Here is a 20,212-nt window from a genome sequence, read left to right as displayed (position 1 = left end):
CAAAGAGCTAACAAAGTAATTTTGAAGTGTTGTCACTATTGTAGGAAATGTGGCAGCCAATTTGCACACAAACTCCCACAAACAGCAATGTGATAATGACCAAATAATCTGTTTTAGTCATACTGGTTAAGAGATAAATATTGGCCAAAACACCAAGGAGAACTCCCCTGCTGTTCTTTGAAATAGTGCCATGGGATCATTTACATCTATCTGAGAGAGCAGATGAGGCCTGGGTTTAACATCTCACCTGATGTCAGCACCTCTGACAGTGCAGCACTCCTTCAGTACTGCACTGCATATCAGCTCCAGCACTGAGGGAGTGCTGCACTGTTGGAGGTGCCTTCTTCCACATGAGACATTAAACTGAAGCCCCATCTGCCCTTTCAGGTGCACATAACAGATCCCATGGCACTATTTCAAAGTAGAGCAGGGAAGTTTTCCCTGGTGTCCTGGCCAATATTTATTCTTAAATCAAGATCACAAAAACAGATAAAATAAAAGCAAAATACTGCGGATGCTGGAAATCTGAATTAAAAACAGAAAGTGCTGGAAATATTCAGGTCTGGCAGCATCCGTGGATATAGAAGCAGAGTTAATGTTTCAGGTCGATGACCTTTCATCAGAACCTGTTTTTATCCCAAAAAACAGATTATCTGGTCATTATCACATTGCTGTTTGTGGGAGCTTGCTGTGCACAAATAGGCTGACACGTTTTCTACATTGCAACAGTGACTACACTTCAAAAATACTTCATTGACTGTAAAGCCCTTTGGGATGTCCTGAGATTGCAAAAGGCGCTATAGAAATGCAAGTCTTTTCTTTTTTGGAGGTTTCATCACATGTCTCCAACAGTCCCAACCCCACTCTCTTCTGTCTGGTTGCCAGACATGTCCATCCTTTTGGCGCCGTGCCAACCAGAAAGCGAACAGACTCTTTGGGCTGAATTTTCCCAGGTGAGTCGCGATCCCAACATCGGAATGAAATCCGAGTCAGGAACCCCACAATGGCCATGGTGGGATGATGGACTCAATGGCGGCCAATTAAGAACCCGTCTCTGGGAGCGCTGTCGAATTAGGGACAGTGGCCGGGTTCCAGCATTGGGAGGTCTGTTCAGTGCGGTCCATGAGTAGGGCCATTGGCCTTCTTCGCTGTGTGGGCGATGCCTGGTCATCAGTGGGAGCGGCTGTGGCGTCATGGAGGCAACTTCAGTGGGAGGGAAGCTGCCGCCGTTGCAGCAGGGCAAGCGTTAGTGGAGACATCAGTCTCCATGAAGTGGCTGCAAGGCAGACCTGCTACCTGGGGATAGATCCCCTTTGTGAATTACTTCCAGCAAATAAATTTAAACCATGAAATGAGTTGCAGCTTGGACCTCCCACTGCAAAGCCTTCTCCGATGCACGGGGGTAAAAAGGCTATTTGATTGACAGTCAAGAATCATCCGATATGGTCACAAAGGGCTGAATTCTGCCGGGGAGGCAGCAGTGGGTTCGGAAGCAGGCGTGCCGGCAATTTCATGCAGGAATGTCGTGTGCCAGTAGTGGAATGTTTGCCGCCTCCATGAAATTTTTATGGCATCTCAGGGATGAAGTGGTTGGCCACCGTCCCTAATTCGACAGGGCTCCCAGAGACAGGTTCTTAATTGGCCGCCATCGTGTCCGTCGTTCCCCCCATGGCCACTTCAGGGTCCCCAACCCGGATTTCGTTCTGACATTGAGATCACAACTCACCTGGGAAAGTTCAGCCCAAAGAGTCTTCTCACCATTGACAGAATTGCGCATGTGTGGAAAAGCACACTTCAACTGGCTGCTTAATGAACTTCATTGGCTGCCCGCCACTTTCGGACAGGCAACCATGAGATGCCGGAAAAATCATATGGAGGTGGAAGATGTTTCACAACCAGCACACGACATTCCTGCATGAAATTGCTGGCACGTCTGCTTCCGAACCCACTGCTGCCTCCCCGGCAGAATTCAGCCCTTCGTGACCCAATTGGATGATTCTTGACTGTCAATCAAACAGCCTTTTTACCCCCGTTTCTGATATGTTTAAAACTAATAAATGAAAATGTTAAATAAAGTGAAAAACATATTTCTTTAATGCCCCTATGATTTTTCTCCTGGGTTGCTCTCAGATTAATCGTCAATTCCTGGAGACTCCTGAAGGGTTGATAACCCTAGGAGAGAAGGAGGGAAAAAAACTGGGGGAATAAAAACAACAAGCTAGTTACATACTTCTTAAAATAGAACATTAGTAAACCTTGATGTTCACGGCCTGATATTCAATGTTAAATACGTCAAACTAAATCGGTGTTATAGAAAATTCCAATCATTAATGGTTGTTTAATGATTTGTAGACTCTGATTAACATTTAATAGTCACTGGCTGGTTATAACACAGTTTAATTTGTATGTGTTCAGCCTTTAAATGGGGTTACATTGCCTCATCTGCTTAATATGCAAATTCAGATCTACACGAGTCATTTTCAGCTCCCAAGCATTTCCAGATAAGAGGATTTCATTGCATCTATTTTCCCCTGCTGCAAAAATCCAGTTAGCACTAGTAAAAATTGGCATGAACTTTGTTTTGGATGGTGTTGAGCTGGAGAACTCAAATCCAGTTACAACTCCACTTCTAAAGCAGGCGCTAATTGAACGCCAGTTCAAATCAGTTGAATGGCTGCAGTAGCACATACTGGCATGAGCCAGAATTCACTGCCAAGTAGCCTCATACCTACTGGGACTACATTCCCAGTATACAGACATACACACGTGCAGACGAAATCAAGTTAAGGCCATGACAACAGACAAAAATAATTACAGAATCAAAACAAATGTAAAATGCACCATGTAAAAAATTTATTTGTCTAAAATATATGTTCAATTCACGATTTTTCCACTCGCTGACTGGTCTCAAGGAGGTTGAAACCCAATCAAGCATATGGTCAGATTGATGGTTGAAGGAAAGGGGGTTAAAGGGAGCAGGGCAGACTAATGAGATGAGAGCTAATGCTCACATGGAGGATAGACACCAACATGGATTTAAATGACTGTTTTACATTGAGGAGAGGAAGGAGATGGCAATGAGGTTTTTGTGCACATCCGTGACTTAGTGGGTAGCACTCTCCCCTCTGGGTTTGAAGGTAATAGGTTCACGTCTCACTCCAGAGACTTGAGCACAAAATCAGTGCAATATTGAGGGAGTGCTGCACTGTTGAAAATGTTGACTTCTGGATGAGATGTTAAACCAAGAACCTGTTTGCCCTCTCAGGTGGATATAAAAGATCCCATGGCACTATTTGGAAGAAGTGCAGGGGAGTTATAAAGTCATTTACAGCATAGAAGGAGACCATTCGGTCCATCGAGTCCATGCCAGCCCTCCATGGAGCAATTCAGTCAGTCCCACTCGCCCACTTGATTCCCGCAGCCCTGCAAGTTTATTTCTTTCAAGTGCACATCCAATTTCCTTTGGAAATCATTGATTGTCTCCGCTTCCACCACCCTCATGGGCAGTGAGTTCCATGTCATTACTACTCACTGCATAAAAAGTTCTTCCTTATATTCCCCCTGCATCTCTTGCCCAAAACTTCAACCTGTGTCGCCTAGTCCTTCTACCATTAGTTAATGGGAACAGTTTTTCCTTGTCTAACTTATCTAAGCCTGTCATAATCTTGTACACCTCTAACAAATCTCCCCTCAATCTCCTTTGCTGCAGGGAGAACAACCCCAGTATTTCCAATCTAACCTTGTAACTAAAATCCCCCATTCCTGGAACCATTCTGGTAAATCTCCTCTGCACCCTCTCAAGGACCCTCACATCATTCCTAAAGTGTTGGTGACCAGAACTGGGCACAATACTCTAGTTGGGGTCTAACAGATCTTTATAAAGTTGCAGTATAACATCCCTGCTTTTGTTCTCAATGCTTCTATTTATGAAGCCCAAGATCCATATGCTTTGCTAACCACTCTCTCAATATATCCTGCCACCTTCAATGATCGTTGCACATGCACCCTCAGGTCCCTCTGTTCCTGCACACTCTTTAGAACTGCGCGACTAAGTCAATATTGCATCACCTTATCCCTTCTTTCTGACTTGCTCCAACAGCAGGCATACTCTCAACTGGCAGGACAGACTTCTAAAATGGCCCCTTCAATATATTATTGGTGATAATAGTACATATTATAGAGAGAAAAGTACATCAAATATATAGCACGCAGAAAGCAGGAAATGCACTGTATACTGTAACGTGTTTACACACAGCAAATGGGCAACTCGAACCTGAGGAAGAAGGCAATTGGGAAATCCCAGCACTGCATACTCAGTAAGTAGCCAAACAATAGCCAGTGAATGCAAATTGCTCCTTGCTGAGTATACTATGGGAGTTCAATGGGAAGCAATGCTCCCTCTAAGCTGCGTGGGTGCATGTTTATGCAGGAATCTTGAACGTACTCCACAGTACAATAAATAGGCCATGGACAACAACAATAAAAAATAGAGGGAAATAGATGAGCAATCATTTTTAACAATATTACTTCCTGTATATTCCACAATTTTGTTAGTTGATGAAAGATAATCTCAAGGTTATTTTTAAACCCTTTAAAACCCACAGCTTGTGTTTTGAAGGCGACTTGGTCAGTGTATGTCTCTCGGAACATCCTGCTTTCCAAGTGGGACGTAGCATAGGTGTCGTATCATATTTTTAGCAGACACTGTTTCTGTGAGAGCGTTGGTTTGTTGGCTTCTGCAAGGCTGTTTTTTTTTCAGTCTGCATTCTATATTTTGAAAACAAAATATTCAAGTTTGTAGCAGCGGGAGCAACTAAACAATGTGCTAACGTAACTGAGAATGTGAGGAAGTATGAAGTCATTCAGCCCATTAAACCCATTCCCTTCAAACACCAGCTGCATCTCCTGATGTTAAGTTCTGTGGCCTTGAAGATAATCAAGCAAAGACCAGGTGGAGGATAAACACCAACACGAGCTGGTTGAACCAAGTAGTCATTTCCATGTTGTAATTTCTGAGCTATTCTATATAATTCAACAAGAACTGCAACTTGCACGTATATAACACATTTAACATTGAACAACATCGTGAGGTGCACAATGATCAGACAAAAATGAAACCAACTCAAACGAGGCGATATTAGGAGAGGCGATTAAAAGCATGATCAATAGAGATGGATTTTAAGGAGGCTCTTAAAGGAGGAGAGAGAGGTGGACAGACGAAGAGGTTTTGGGAGGGAATTCCAGATTTGAAGCCTTAGACAGCTACCAGGGGAGTGGGGGATGCACAAGGGGACAGAGTTGGAGGAACGTAGAGTTCTCAGAGGTTTGTAACATTGGAGAAGGTTACAAAGATAATTAGAGGTGAAGTCATGAAAGTATTTGAACACAGGGATGGAAATTTAAAATTTGAAGCATTGGGATACCAAGAGCCACTGTAGGTCAGCGAGCACAATGAGCAGAACTTGGTGTGAGATGGAATATGGACAGCAGAGTTTTGTATGAGCTGAAATTTATGGAGGATGTGTGGCTGGCCCAAAGAGCATTGGAAATAATCAAGTCTGAAGGTGGGAGAGGCATAGATGAAGGGTTCGGCAGGGGATGGGCTGTTATATGTATGGAGTTGGAGTCGACAATTTTTGTGATAGCAAAGATATGGAGCCGATTAACATTGTATTAACTACTCTGGCATTGAATGTTGTAAATATCACCTGCTCCAGCCTGGAAGGATCCTGACGCATAAAAGTTTGCGGCCATGGTTACCTTCACTGCCATTGGCATTGCTGTTCTCGCCCTGCTCTGAGGCTGCAGTGTTGGCTGTAACAGGTGGCAGATCTCAGTGAGCAGTGAAGCAGAGACATCTGACACACTATTCCTCGCTGAGATTGATGTAGGAGAATTACTCCCTGAGTTCCCTGGGCAGATATGGCCTCCTGCTGAGAGCCTTTTTCACCCAAATCTAAAATATATGCCATTTCAGTATCTGAGCTGGTGGCTACAACTGTGAGAGTGAGTGATGGTGTTTCTTCATCATCACTGTCTTCCTGCTCTTCTACCTCTTCCTCTTCCACCACTGCCTGACCAGGTTACAGTTCTTGGGTATCTGAAAGGAGAAAGGCTCAAGGGTAACGTTGTGGTGAGTGGAGGGTTGGGTGAGGGGGTGGCGTGCAAGAAGTGCACATTTACACCATCTGCAGCTTGGAGACGTTGTAGCATGAGGGGGAAGTGGGAAGTAAAGAGAATTAGGTATGAGGATATTGTTATCTTCAATTGTTTCAACCCTGCCACTGGTCACAGCCTCAGTCATGGTCGCTCCAACAATGGCCAGCACCATATTCTCCATAGAGGTAAGGACATGCAGCTGTGTCTGTCCCCCGCCAGTTACGTGTTGCTGCCTCCATTTTGTCCTGCAAGAGAGAGGGAAGTGTATCAGTGACTGTGCTGCAATGTGTTTGGGTGATGTGGTTATCATGGTTGAATAACTGGCAATGTATGTAAGCTGTGAGATGTGGATGTGAGGCTTGCAGCAGTGCTGAGTATGTGAAGGTGAGGTGAAACTATGATTGTGAGGTATGTGTTGTTATTGTAGAGATTCTTGGTAGGTGAGTGATGAGGGTGTGGTGCACTGAGCATTGTCTAAGCCAATGGTTCAATTGGTAGGATTTATTTGAAGATGCATTCACTGACCTTGACCACTCATGTGTGGTCATGGAACTTCTTGCGGCACTGCATCCAGGTCCTCGAGGCTAGACTGCTGGCATTGACCATTAGGGCTATCTCCCACTGCCTTTGCAATGTCTGTCTGGAGGGCCTCCTGGCCTCCTTATGGATAGAGGAAGTCTCTTCTCCTCTCCATCTCCTGCATCAATGTCTCTAGAGTAGCTTCTAAGAATCTTGGTGCACGCTGTCTCCCCTGTTGCGCCATTAGTCAATTTTCTCGCAAGTCAGACTCTCTTCCCCAGGCACTTCCAGCACCTACTGCGGCTGGAATGGACCTCCCTTTTAAGAGGTGCAGGCTAGCTTTAAACTTACATAAACATAAGAGTCATAAGTAGTGCTAACCTCGCACAGACGTGGGGCCCCCTGCTGAGGCGTGCAGCCACTCTGCAGTGCATTGCGCACAGGCTGCATGCTACAATTGTTTAAATTAGCAAGCAGCACGAAGTTTGCTGCGGAAGCAACAGGCGCAGGTTAATTGCGCTTCGCAACCCCCGCGAAAATTTTCGGGAAGTGTGCAATTTTACCCTCTCTGTTTCTGCAAGACTCCAGGCACTAGTACCTGCTTTTAAAGAAAGTTTATAGTTGGTTGGCATCCTTCCATCTATGAAAGATGATGGACATGCAGCAAACAATCTATTTAGGTGGGGTGTCTTCTCTTGGTGCACCTTTGCTGATGGCTGTTAAGGTCAATCCTTGAGAGGCAGGTTCTGCCACAAATGCTGCACATGAAGCTGCCAAGTGATGCTGTGAGCTGTTGTTTTTGACATTGGCACCTGTTACCAAACTGCTGTAGCAACTGGTCATCGTGGTAGTGCACACCAGTCCATAGGATGTGTCGCCATTTCCCTCTTTCGCCAGCTAGTGACTCCCAAGTGCGATAGTTGACATTTAGGGCCTTCATGTCACACTTATAAGCATCCTTGAACTGGGGGTTTGGGAACCCCACTGGTCGTCTGGCCCCAGCTACCTCACCATACAGAAGATCCTTGGGTATGCGACCACCTTCCATCCTGCAGACGTGTCCGATCCACCGAAGCCACCTCTGTTTGATTAGCGACAACACACTTGGGAGCTCTACCTTTGAGAGGAGTGCTGCATTTGGGATTTTGTCCTGCCAGGATATGGCCATAATGCGCCACAAACAGCGAAGATGGAAATTATTGATCTTCTTTTCCTGATAGCTGTAATTCACCCATGTTTCACAGCCATACAGCAAGATGCTGCGAACAAGGATTTTATAAACCATGAGCAACTTCCTGTCATGGATGAGTTAGATGAAGAACTCTCATCAATGGAGCTCAAGAAGGCCACAGACCGCCTAGTAAACAGAAGGGCACTGGGCAAGGGTGGAATCCCAGCCAAGCTCAAGCATGGAAAGTCCCATCTATTGCCACACCTTTATGACCTTCTCCTTCTCTACTGGAAAGTAGGCTCTGCTCCACAGGAAATGTGTGATGCCAAAATCATCACACTATACAAAAACAAAGGCGACAGAGGAGATTGCAACAACTACAGGGGCATTTCAAGGCCTTTGCTAGGGTCATACTTAAAAGGCTCCATTTACTTGCAGAGTGTACCTGGAAGCGCAGTGCAGTTTCTGTGCCAGCAGATCTACTGTAGATACGATCTTCTCCATATGCCAGTTACTAGAGAAGTGTAGGGAACAGAGTATACCCCTTTACCTTACTTCTGTAGATCTCACTAAGGCATTCAACACCGTTAGCAAAGCAGGGCTCGACAAGATTTTGGAAAAAATTGGCTATCCGCCAAAGCGCCTCAGTCTCATCCATTCCTTCCATGACAACATGCACTGCAGCGTACAGTTGATGGCTCCACTTCCGACAGTTTCGGAGTGAAGAATGGAGTGAAACAGGGTTGTGTCCTAGCCCCCACTCTGTTTGGCAACTTCTTCTCCATGCTCCTGACCTTCACCTTCCCTGCAGATACGGAAGGAGTCTACTTGCACACCAGGTCAGACGCAAGCTCTACAATCTATCAAGGCTGAAAGCGAAGACAAAAACATATCACGTCCTGATCAGAGAACTCCTCTACGCTGATGATGCTGTGCTAGTAGCTCACACAGAAACTCAACTACAAAGACTCATGGACTGTCTCTCCCATGCCTGTATCTTGTTCTCCTTGACTATAAGCGTCAAGAAAACTGTGGTCATGGGACAAGGTGTTGCATCTCCAACCCTGATGACACTAAATAACATCCCACTGGAAGTGGTTAGCAAATTCTGCTACCTTGGGTCCATGGTGATAGACAATCTGCCCCTTGACGCAGAGCTCGATACACACATAGGGAAAGCAGCTACCACCTTTGGTCGACTTGTGAAACGAGCATGGAATAACACAAAGCTGACCCTTCGGACCAAGCTCAAAGAATGTTTACAAAGGGCTACATTTTATGAGGCTTGACATTAAAAAAAAACAAAGTGTAGCCTACAAATTCTTTTTCAACTTGACTTCATGATGAATGTGAAATCAATTTCCAATTTGTGTGAAAGCCGTTTCATTTAGCCCTGTCAATCCGTCACAGCTTTAAATGCAACTTTAAAAAAGAACTCTGTGATCATTTACTCTGGGAGATTCGGAAGTGTGAGCTTGTGAGTGTGAGTGTGCACATACAGTCATTTTATATCAGCCTGACAGCAAAGCAGGCTGGCCCACCTCAGTGCATGCAAGGACAAGAGGTTTTTAATTCAGCAACAGCAGGCTGCTCGACCAGTTAGAAATCCTCTTTAAGTTTGCTGCAAAGCAAGAGGAGAGGGAGGGAATCACAAACAGATACACACAAAAATAAATTAGACCTGCACCCTGGAAGCGGAAGTTTTTAACTGTTCTCACAAAATCACAGCAGGCAAATTTGCTGCGTTTACATGGCCACGGCTAATCTAATTTGGCACAGCTGCTAATGCAGTACCAAAAGTGCGTTAGCGATTTGCTGTGTAAACAGGCTATCAGACTGGTCCTCGGTAAAGTGGCAATAAAATGTGTTCAGTATCATCCCTCACCTTAATAAGCAGCAGAAAAAATAGAACAGAAACTTGTACCAATTTCAATTTACTGATTCAGCTGTTACAATTTTATGCTCTGTACTAATGAGCTCTATCAAAGAAAAATCACCCAGACTTTTACAGCTGCTATTAAGCTCTATGTAAATGATATTCTGTTATTCTTCTCACTTGGGTTGTGGCAGGCAGTATGATGCAAATGATGCAATTCATGTCATTCATGTCCAAGATAAATAGGCTTCAAATGGTGTGCTGTTCTCGAAAGTAATAGCTGGCTTACTGTATAAGGTGTTCCTCAATATATCTGCACTGCTTTACATTCATATCACAGTTTAGCTGAAAGATTTATGACATTGCTAAGGGTGAGCATATTTTACCTCAGAGGTGTATTTATGGAATTTATTTAATAATAATGCAAAATACATGTGTGTTTAGAGCTCTTCTAAAATGAAGGAAACAAGTGCAAACCAGTCAGCACAAAAGGAATTGGAATGATGTTACAGATTGTACTGAACACTTGCCTGCAGCACAGACCATGGGCTTTGCTGAACATTAAACTGTGACCAGAAACCATAGCATTTGCTGAATATAACCTTCATGCCAAGGCTGTACCAGCTTTAGTCCCACCATTTAGTAAATCTGAACCCTACTATTTAGTGAGAGCCTCTAACTATCTTGGCCTACGGTTGCAATGACCTATTATTTCACTATAGTCTCTTATAATGCTATCCTTCAGATGGGATGTTAAAGCAATTCCTGTTTGCTGTTCAAGTGGACTTCAATACTCCCATTGCACTATCTGAAAGAGGAACAGGAGAGGTCTCCCAGTGTTCTGAGCAGTATTTACCTCTTAACCACCAAAATACAACAGAATGACTCGTCGTTTATCTCATTGGACGGGAAATAAATAGGGTAGGTAAAGAGAAACTATTTCCACTGGTTAGGGAGTTTAGGAGTAGGGCAGATAGTCTAAAAATTAGAAACAGACCTATCAGGAGTGAAATTAGGACACACTTCCACACAGACTACACATAGTAGAAGTTTGGAACTCTCTTCTGCAAACAGCAATTGATGCTAGATCAATTGTTAATTATAAATCTGGAATTGATAGATTTTTGTTATTCAAAGGTATTACGGTTGTTGAACATAGGTGGGTATATGGAATTAGATCACAGATCAGCCGTGATCTCACTAAATGGCAGAAAAGGCTCAAGGGGCTAAATGGCCTCCTCCTGAAACTATGCTCCTATGTTGTTTGTGGGGCCTTACCGTATGTAAATTGGCTGCTGTGTTTGCCTAAAAAAACAGTAACTGCACTTCAAAATGGAGTTGAAGGCAAGGGCAGATTCTCAGATTGGTTGGAAGTGGGTAGCAGTGTCTCACAGGGTTGTGTTTTGGGATTGTTTCTGTTGACTGTGTTATGACCAGACGAGAAATGTGTCTCTGGGTCTTTTTACTGTCTTCACCTGGTCTTATTGTAACAGGGTTTAGATTTATAAACACACCGTGTTTTGAGCTCCCCCTTGGTGAATCCTTGTTCACCACTTTCCAATTAAAAGGCAAAGAAATGAGCATAAACAAGCTTTCTTAGGGTGTTCAAGGAAGAAAAGTGAAATTTATGAAATCTTAAACTTAAACTCTAACATGGTAAACGCCTACGGATGCACACCACACCCCCACTAGCATGCATACGCGATACGCACATGCGAATAGGGACAAAAAAGAGAAGAAAAATAAAGTAAAATGTTTGAAGCAATCTCTGAAGACGACAGCTCGCTGTCGTCCTTGATTGTAGGTAGATCTTGCTTTTCATTGGGGCCCAGTATTCTTCTTAAACCTTGTTCACTGTAGGAGACTTTTCTCTCTTGGGGTTCGTGTGTCTTCAATGGATCTTCAGTTCCTTGTGAAAGAGATGGGAGCAGACAGGAGAGAGATCTTTTCAGTCCAGGAACAGCTTTCTGAGTTTCAAACACTCTGTGGCAAGTCCAATTTAAACTGCCAGTTAGTCATGTGACTAAAGTGACATGACCAAGTCTTCTATGTATTGGAGAAACAGGGACTGGGTCCTTTGTTCCAACACTGTCTGCCAGTATGCAAAAAAAGGTCTTTCCGGCAAGGGGCCTAGCAATTCCTTGTGATAGGCCCTCTTTTCTTCCCAGCAGCAATTTTAAGTTTTATTGTTCATGTGGTGAAATAATGTGTGCCTCATTCTTGGCAGGTGGGGGCCTGCATGACAACTGCATACATCAATAAATTGGAATCCAAACTAACAAAGAACAAAGATAATTACAGCACAGGAACAGGCCCTTCGGCCCTCCAAGCCTGCGCCGATCCAGATCCTCTCTCTAAACATGTCGCCTATTTTCTAAGGTTCTGTATCTCTTTTCTTCTTGCCCATTCATGTATCTGTCTAGATACATCTTAAAAGAATCCATCGTGCCCGCATCTACCACCTCCGCTGGCAATGCGTTCCAGGTGCCCACCACCCTCTGCGTAAAGAACTTTCCACGCATATCCCCCCTAAACTTTTCCCCTTTCACTTTGAACTCGTGTCCTCTAGTAATTGAAACCCCCACTCTGGGAAAAAGCCTCTTGCTATCCACCCTGTCTATACCTCTCATGATTTTGTACACCTCAATCAGGTCCCCCCTCAACCTCCGTCTTTCTAATGAAAATAATCCTAATCTGCTCAACCTCTCTTCATAGCTAGCGCCCTCCATACCAGGCAACATCCTTGTGAACCTCCTCTGCACCCTCTCCAAAGCATCCACATCCTTTTGATAATGTGGCGACCAGAACTGTACGCAGTATTCCAAATGTGGCCGAACCAAAGTCCTATACAACTGTAACATGACCTGCCAACTTTTGTACTCAATGCCCCGTCCGATGAAGGAAAGCATGCCGTATGCCTTCTTGACCACTCTATTTACCTGCGTTGCCACCTTCAGGGAACAGTGGACCTGAACACCCAAATCTCTCTGGACATCAATTTTCCCCAGGACTTTTCCATTTACTGTATAGTTCACTCTTGAATTGGATCTTCCAAAATGCATCACCTCGCATTTGCCCTGATTGAACTCCATCTGCCATTTCTCTGCCCAACTCTCCAATCTATCTATATTCTGCTGTATTCTCTGACAGTCCCCTTCACTATCTGCTACTCCACCAATCTTAGTGTCGTCTGCAAATTTGCAAATCAGTCCACCTATACTTTCCTCCAAATCATTAATGTATATCACAAACAACAGTGGTCCCAGCACGGATCCCTGTGGAACACCACTGGTCACACGTCTCCATTTTGAGAAACTCCCTTCCACTGCTACTCTCTGTCTCCTGTTGCCCAGCCAGTTCTTTATCCATCGAGCTAGTACACCTTGGACCCCAAGCGCCTTCACTTTCTCCATCAGCCTGCCATGGGGAACCTTATCAAACGCCTTACTGAAGTCCATGTATATGACATCGACAGCCCTTCCCTCATCAATCAACTTTGTCACTTCCTCAAAGAATTCTATTAAGTTGGTAAGACATGACCTTCCCTGCACAAAACCATGTTGCCTATCACTGATGAGCCCATTTTCTTCCAAATGGGAATAGATCCTATCCCTCAGTATCTTCTCCAGCAGCTTCCCTACCACTGACGTCAGGCTCACCGGTCTATAATTACCTGGATTATCCCTGCTACCCTTCTTAAACAAGGGGACAACATTAGCAATTCTCCAGTCCTCCGGGACCTCACCCGTGTTTAAGGATGCTGCAAAGATATCTGTTAAGGCCCCAGCTATTTCCTCTCTCGCTTCCCTCAGTAACCTGGGATAGATCCCATCCGGACCTGGGGACTTGTCCACCTTAATGCCCTTTAGAATACCCAACACTTCCTCCCTCCTTATGCCGACTTGACCTAGAGTAATCAAACATCTGTTCCTAACCTCAACATCCGTCATGTCCCTCTCCTCGGTGAATACCGATGCAAAGTACTCGTTTAGAATCTCACCCATTTTCTCTGAGTCCAAGCATAACATTCCTCCTTTGTCCTTTAGTGGGCCAATCCTTTCTCTAGTTACCCTCTTTCTCCTTATATATGAATAAAAGGCTTTGGGATTTTCCTTAACCCTGTTTGCTAAAGATATTTCATGACCCCTTTTAGCCCTCTTAATTCCTCGTTTCAGATTGGTCCTACATTCCCGATATTCTTTCAAAGCTTCGTCTTTCATCAGCCGCCTAGACCTTATGTATGCTTCCTTTTTCCTCTTAGCTAGTCTCACAATTTCACCTGTCATCCATGGTTCCCTAATCTTGCCATTTCTATCCCTCATTTTCACAGGAACATGTCTCTCCTGCACGCTAATCAACCTCTCTTTAAAAGCCTCCCACATATCACATGTGGATTTACCTTCAAACAGCTGCTCCCAATCTACATTTCCCAGCTCCTGCCGAATTTTGGTATAGTTGGCCTTCCCCCAATTTAGCACTCTTCCTTTAGGACCACTCTCGTCTTTGTCCATGAGTATTTTAAAGCTTACGGAATTGTGATCACTATTCCCAAAGTAGTCCCCTACTGAAACTTCAACAACCTGGCCGGGCTCATTCCCCAACACCAGGTCCAGTATGGCCCCTTCCCGAGTTGGACTATTTACATACTGCTCTAGAAAACCCTCCTGGATGCTCCTTACAAATTCTGCTCCATCTGGACCTCTAACACTAAGCGAATCCCAGTCAATGTTGGGAAAATTAAAATCTCCTATCACCACCACCCTGTTGCTCCCACATCTTTCCATAATCTGTTTACATATTTGTACCTCTATCTCACGCTCGCTGTTGGGAGGCCTGTAGTACAGCCCCAACATTGTTACCGCACCCTTCCTATTTCTGAGTTCTGTCCATATTGCCTCACTGCTCGAGTCCTCCATAGTGCCCTCCTTCAGCACAGCTGTGATATCCTCTTTGACCAGTAATGCAACTCCTCCACCCCTTTTACCTCCCTCTCTATCCCGCCTGAAGCATCGATATCCTGGGATATTTAGTTGCCAATCATGCCCTTCCCTCAACCAAGTCTCAGTAATAGCAATAACATCATACTCCCAGGTACCAATCCAAGCCCTAAGTTCATCTGCCTTACCAACTACACTTCTTGCATTAAAACAAATGCACCTCAGACCACCAGTCCCTTTATATTCATCATCTGCTCCCTGCCTGCTCTTCCCCTTAGTCACACTGACTTCATTATCTAGTTCCTTACAGGCTTTTGTTACTACCTCCTTACTGTCAACTGACCTCAATTGGTTCCCATCCCCCTGCCACATTAGTTTAAACCCTCCCCAACAGCGTTAGCAAAAGCACCTCCAAGGACATTGGTTCCAGTCCGGCCCAGGTGTAGACCATCCAATTTGTAATAGTCCCACCTCCCCCAGAACCGGTCCCAATGTCCCAAAAATCTGAACCCCTCCTTCCTGCACCATCTCTCAAGCCACGCATTCATCCTGACTATTCTTTCATTTTTACTCTGACTATCACGTGGCACTGGTAGTAATCCTGAGATTACTACCTTTGAGGTCCTACTTTTTAACTTGGCTCCTAACTCCCTAAACTCTGCTTGTAGGACCTCATCCCGTTTTTTACCTATATCATTAGTGCCTATGTGCACAATGACAACTGGCTGTTCACCCTCCCCCTTTAGAATGTTCTGCAGCCGATCTGAGACGTCCCTGACCCGTGCACCTGGGAGGCAACATACCATTCGGGAGCCTCGTTTTCGACCACAGAACCGCCTATCTACTCCCCTTACAATCGAATCCCCTACGACTATAGCCCTTCCACTCTTTTTCCCGCCCTTCGGAACAGCAGAGCCAGCCACGGTGCCATGGACCTGGCTACTGCTGCCTTCCCCTGGTGAGCCATCTCCCTCAACAGTATCCAAAACGGTATACTTGTTTTGGAGGGAGATGACCGCAGGGGACTCCTGCGCTGCCTTCCTGCTCTTTCTCTGCCTTTTGGTCACCCATTCCCTTTCTCCCTCAGCAATCCTAATCTGCGGTGTGACCAATTCACTAAACGTGCTATCCACTACCTCCTCAGCATCGCGCATGCTCCAAAGTGAGTCCATCCGCAGCTCGAGAGCCGTCATGCGGTCTAACAAGAGCTGCAGCTGGACACACTTCCTGCACGTGAAGGAGCCAGGGTCATCAGCCATGTCCCTGAGCTCCCACATTGAGCAAGAGGAGCATGATACGGGTCTGAGATCTCCTGCCATTTTTAATCTTAAGTTTAAACTTAGTTAAATGAAAAAGGAACGAAAAGTTTTTACCAATCACAATAAAACCAGAGAAATCGAAAAAGCCTTACCTTATAAACACCCCACCGAGTCCTTTTTTTTGGTTAGAGGAGGAGGGCGGGTGGGAGACACTACAAATGTGGTGTCTCGGGTTCAGAAACCGCCCAAATATATAGTGTTTTACTTACCCAGCAGCCCCCTGGCCTCCGCCGAAAAACAAAAGGAAATTAAATTTACTTTCAAACTGACTTTTCCAGCTGCTCACTCGCTCACACGCTGCTCCCGAAAAAGCTGCTGCACTGAAAGTAGTGTTCAAATTTTCAGACAATAATAAAATAGGAGGCAGTGTCAATAATTCTGCGAATCAAGGAAAGCTGCAAAGGGGATATTGAGCTGGTGAAATGGGCTAAGAAGTGGTAGATGGAATTTAATGTCAAGACTATGAGGTGGTACATTTTGGTTTAAAAAAAAGTAACAATTATATTATGAATTTGGGAGGACTGGGTAATGTGAAATAGCAGAGGGATTTGGAAGGTTCCTGTTCAGGTTCACAAGACATTCATGGCAGGACCTCCAACTTAAGGCCATTTAAATAGTTAATAAAACCTTGAGTTTCATGACACCATGAGATGTTATGGTGAATCTTTACAAGCCTCAGTAAGGCCATAGTTTTGAATTCCATGCTATAGGTTGGATGTTGAGGCAATAGAACATAGAAAAATACAGCACAGAACAGGCCCTTCGGCCCACGATGTTGTGCCGATCCTTTGTCCTCTGTCAAGGACAATTTAATCTATACCCCATCATTCTCCTTTATCCATATACCTATCTAAAAGCCGTTTGAAAGTCCCTAAAGTTTCTGACTCAACAACTTCCCCAGGCAAGGCATTCCATGCCCCGACCACTCTCTGGGTAAAGAACCTTCCCCTGACATCCCCCTTATATCTCCCACCCTTCACCTTAAATTTATGACCCCTTGTAACGCTTTGCTCCACCCGGGGAAAAAGTTTCTGACTGTCTACCCTATCTATTCCCCTGATCATCTTATAAACCTCTATCATGTCACCCCTCATCCTTGGAAAGGGTAACATGCAGATTTACTAGGATGCTGCCTGAAGAGGTACAAATACAAAGAAAGAGCCTAAAAATTGGAACTATTTTCATTAGAACAGAGAAGATTGTGGGATGAATTCAAAGAGGCATTTAACATTATGAAGGAATGGGATGGCATAGATAGAAAAGCTGTTTCCAAAACAAGGGTCCATGAATATAAGGCTAAATGTAAGAAATTTAAGACAGAGAGCAGGAGAGCTATCTTTACGCAGAGAATTGTTAGCCTGAAGAATGCACTATCAGAGTTAGTAATTAAAATAGAGGCCGTGTCAACATTTAAAAATAGGTTCAATAGGTGGATGAGAGAAAGAGATAAAAGCATATGGGCAGGCAAGTGGGATACGGAGTAAGCTCATGCGAAGGATAAACAACAATAACATGGACTGGTTTGGCCAAATGGCCTGTTTCTGTGCTGTAAATTTCCATGTAATTCTTTGGCTATAAAATGCTTTGGGACATCCAAGGATGTGAAAGGTGCTATAAAAATGCAAATTCTCTCTATTATAGAGGCTTCATTAGAAGGTGTATTAGTTCCAGACAAAGTATACCCAAACCAAGCAGAGGAGCTGTCTGATGAGCAGCTAAGTTCTGAGCACAACACCCAGAATTCCACATATAGCAAAAGACATCTGTTCATAATGAACCAAGACTCCAAATGCTGCGAGAGGTTGGGAAGATGGTAGGAAATGAAACCCATCGCAAATAAAGAAAGGAGACAAAGATGAAGGAAGTTGGATGTTGGTAAATAAACTTCAAGTTAGACCTAGTGAACATTTTCAAGATGGTGAAGTGAATGGACAAAGTCCGATCCAGAAAAATTCTTCAATGTGTTGAAAGGTTCAAATATCAGGAGACAGGAAATAAAGAACTTTCCCCTCTGAAGGATAATAGAGTTGTGGTCTGAAGGACCAGTGAAGGCTTTTGAGGTGAATGTATACACAGGTCAAGAGACAATTCAATGTACCCCTGGAAAGCAAAGGGACTGAGGGATGTGATGGGAAGGTGTTCCTGCTCCTTAAAGCTAAATGGGGAATGATTAATATAGCATCTGAGGCAGGAATGTATCAAATATCATAAATATCACTGCTAGATTGATAAACTGTTCCTGGGCACAAGGATCTATCTGAACCATTAGTTAAAAAGTTAAGATCCTGATTGTCACTGGGTTAAAGAACAGTTGCAGTTTAAAGCACAGGAGACCACTTGGCCCAAAATGTCTGTGTTAACCTTTTGCCAGAATAATCTAAAACTAATCCCATTTCCCCGCACTCTTCATATAAGTCCTGTATCAACGTCTGCTGCTGTGTTTTGAGAAGCAAAGGACAGAAAGTATTCCAACGGTTGAGGAACTTGGGGCTTATGGTTTACTTTCCTTCATAAGTTTTCCACATTATACATCAGCATGCATCATGCTTGGAAATACACTGCGTTTGGTGAGAATCTGACAAGTCCTGTTTTAATACCTGATAGCACCAATGTCAGTGCACTTGAGCAACATGTGTTCCATGGGTTGGTTGACCTTACAACAGTGTTTAACCTGAATTAGAACCTCTTGACTTTCACAGCATCCCTTTCCTATACACAAAACACTGTTTCTCTTACCTATTTCTCAAATCCCCCAAAAATACACAGTTAAAATGCTAAAGAGTTTGGTTTGCATACTCATTAACTTTAGAATTGCTGCAGGTTATCACTTAAATCAGCTGTTTATTTAGGTCCACAAACTAAATGAATGTTGACTGCACTGATTACTGTTCATTAGCTCTAATGTTTGTCTTCATTCTGATGGTGCACATTTACAGGTAGATTTTGCACACTTTTAAAGTGGAAAATTCCAGGATCACGCATTACATGTGAGCATAAATACAAGAACTCAAGATTCAATGTTTGCATCTCCTAGTCTTATAAATCCCATGGGCTGGGCAGTGCTGGTCCCTGCTGGGCCATTTTGGTCTCTGATGGACAGTGTTAATCTGTACTAGCTTGCATGATGTTCTGGTGTATGCTGGCCTGTATGTTGTTGAATTTGGTTGTGAATCAATGCATTTGGTTTTGATGCTGTGCATTGGGCTCTGCTGGCTATTCCGCTCTTCTACAGGCAGTAACTAAAGAAAAATGAAGGGTTGGGGGTTGAAAAAGTGACTTGTCCACTTTGACCAATTTAAGAGCCTGCTTCTTGCAAGCTGATCACGGTGACTATCAGAACAGCATAAAATGGTAAAGGCCAGGCTGTAACTACCCAACTGTAAACTAAAGGAAGTGATGTGGAGGGAGCAACCCTGGTGAAGAAAAGGCTGAGAGGAAGTAAAATAATAAAGAAATGCGTAATATGCGCCTTCTGCATGATGGAACAGGTCCTCGATCTTTGAACATCCTGCGAGATTTAAACAGCGAATGAAACAACAGAGCAATGTTGAATTCCATTCCGTAGCCAGTTTCATAATTTTACAGTCTACATAAAAGATATTTTCTTTTTTCTTTATTAAGTGGAGTTAAAGAACAGGCTGCCTAGCGACCACAGTTGCAAACAGGAAACCACAGTGATCAAAACACTACACGGTTCATTACCTGCGTAAAAAAAAATCAACACTTTCTGCATCAAGTTGCAAAAGAAAAAACAACTCTAGCAAATAATTATAATAAAAGTGTTTTGAACAGAACAGTGAAGAAGAGTACATTTAAACTAAAATGACTCAATTAACAGTATAAAGTATGGCAGTGTAGTGGCAAGCCCTCTCGGTGGCTAGGAGATAGAAAGGGATTATCTCAGCAGGGAGCTAATGCAGCCTGCACCACAAACCACAGCAAGCTCCACGTTTGACTGACAGCCACCCAGCAAAGTTGACAGAATCATCGGTGTACTGACTGCTGGCACAAGGTTCCTCTCATCACTGTTGGAATAAATTGTTTTGCAAGAAGAGCTAGGGCAAGTAAATGCCTGTCAGTGATAATCCAATTGATTTTTTTTTTGCCCCTGCATTTTAAATTATATTTGCTCCCATGGTCCATTTGTAAATAAAAAAGACAATTCTATCGTTGAACAGTTAGTGCAGGCTTGAAAATGGATCCATTTGCTTTGCAGTCAGTGCACGCATCT

The sequence above is a fragment of the Heterodontus francisci genome, chromosome 9 (assembly GCF_036365525.1).
Source record: "Heterodontus francisci isolate sHetFra1 chromosome 9, sHetFra1.hap1, whole genome shotgun sequence".
NCBI lineage: Eukaryota > Metazoa > Chordata > Chondrichthyes > Heterodontiformes > Heterodontidae > Heterodontus > Heterodontus francisci.
The sequence above is the reverse complement of the archived record's forward strand: the minus strand, read 5'-3'. Positions refer to the sequence as shown.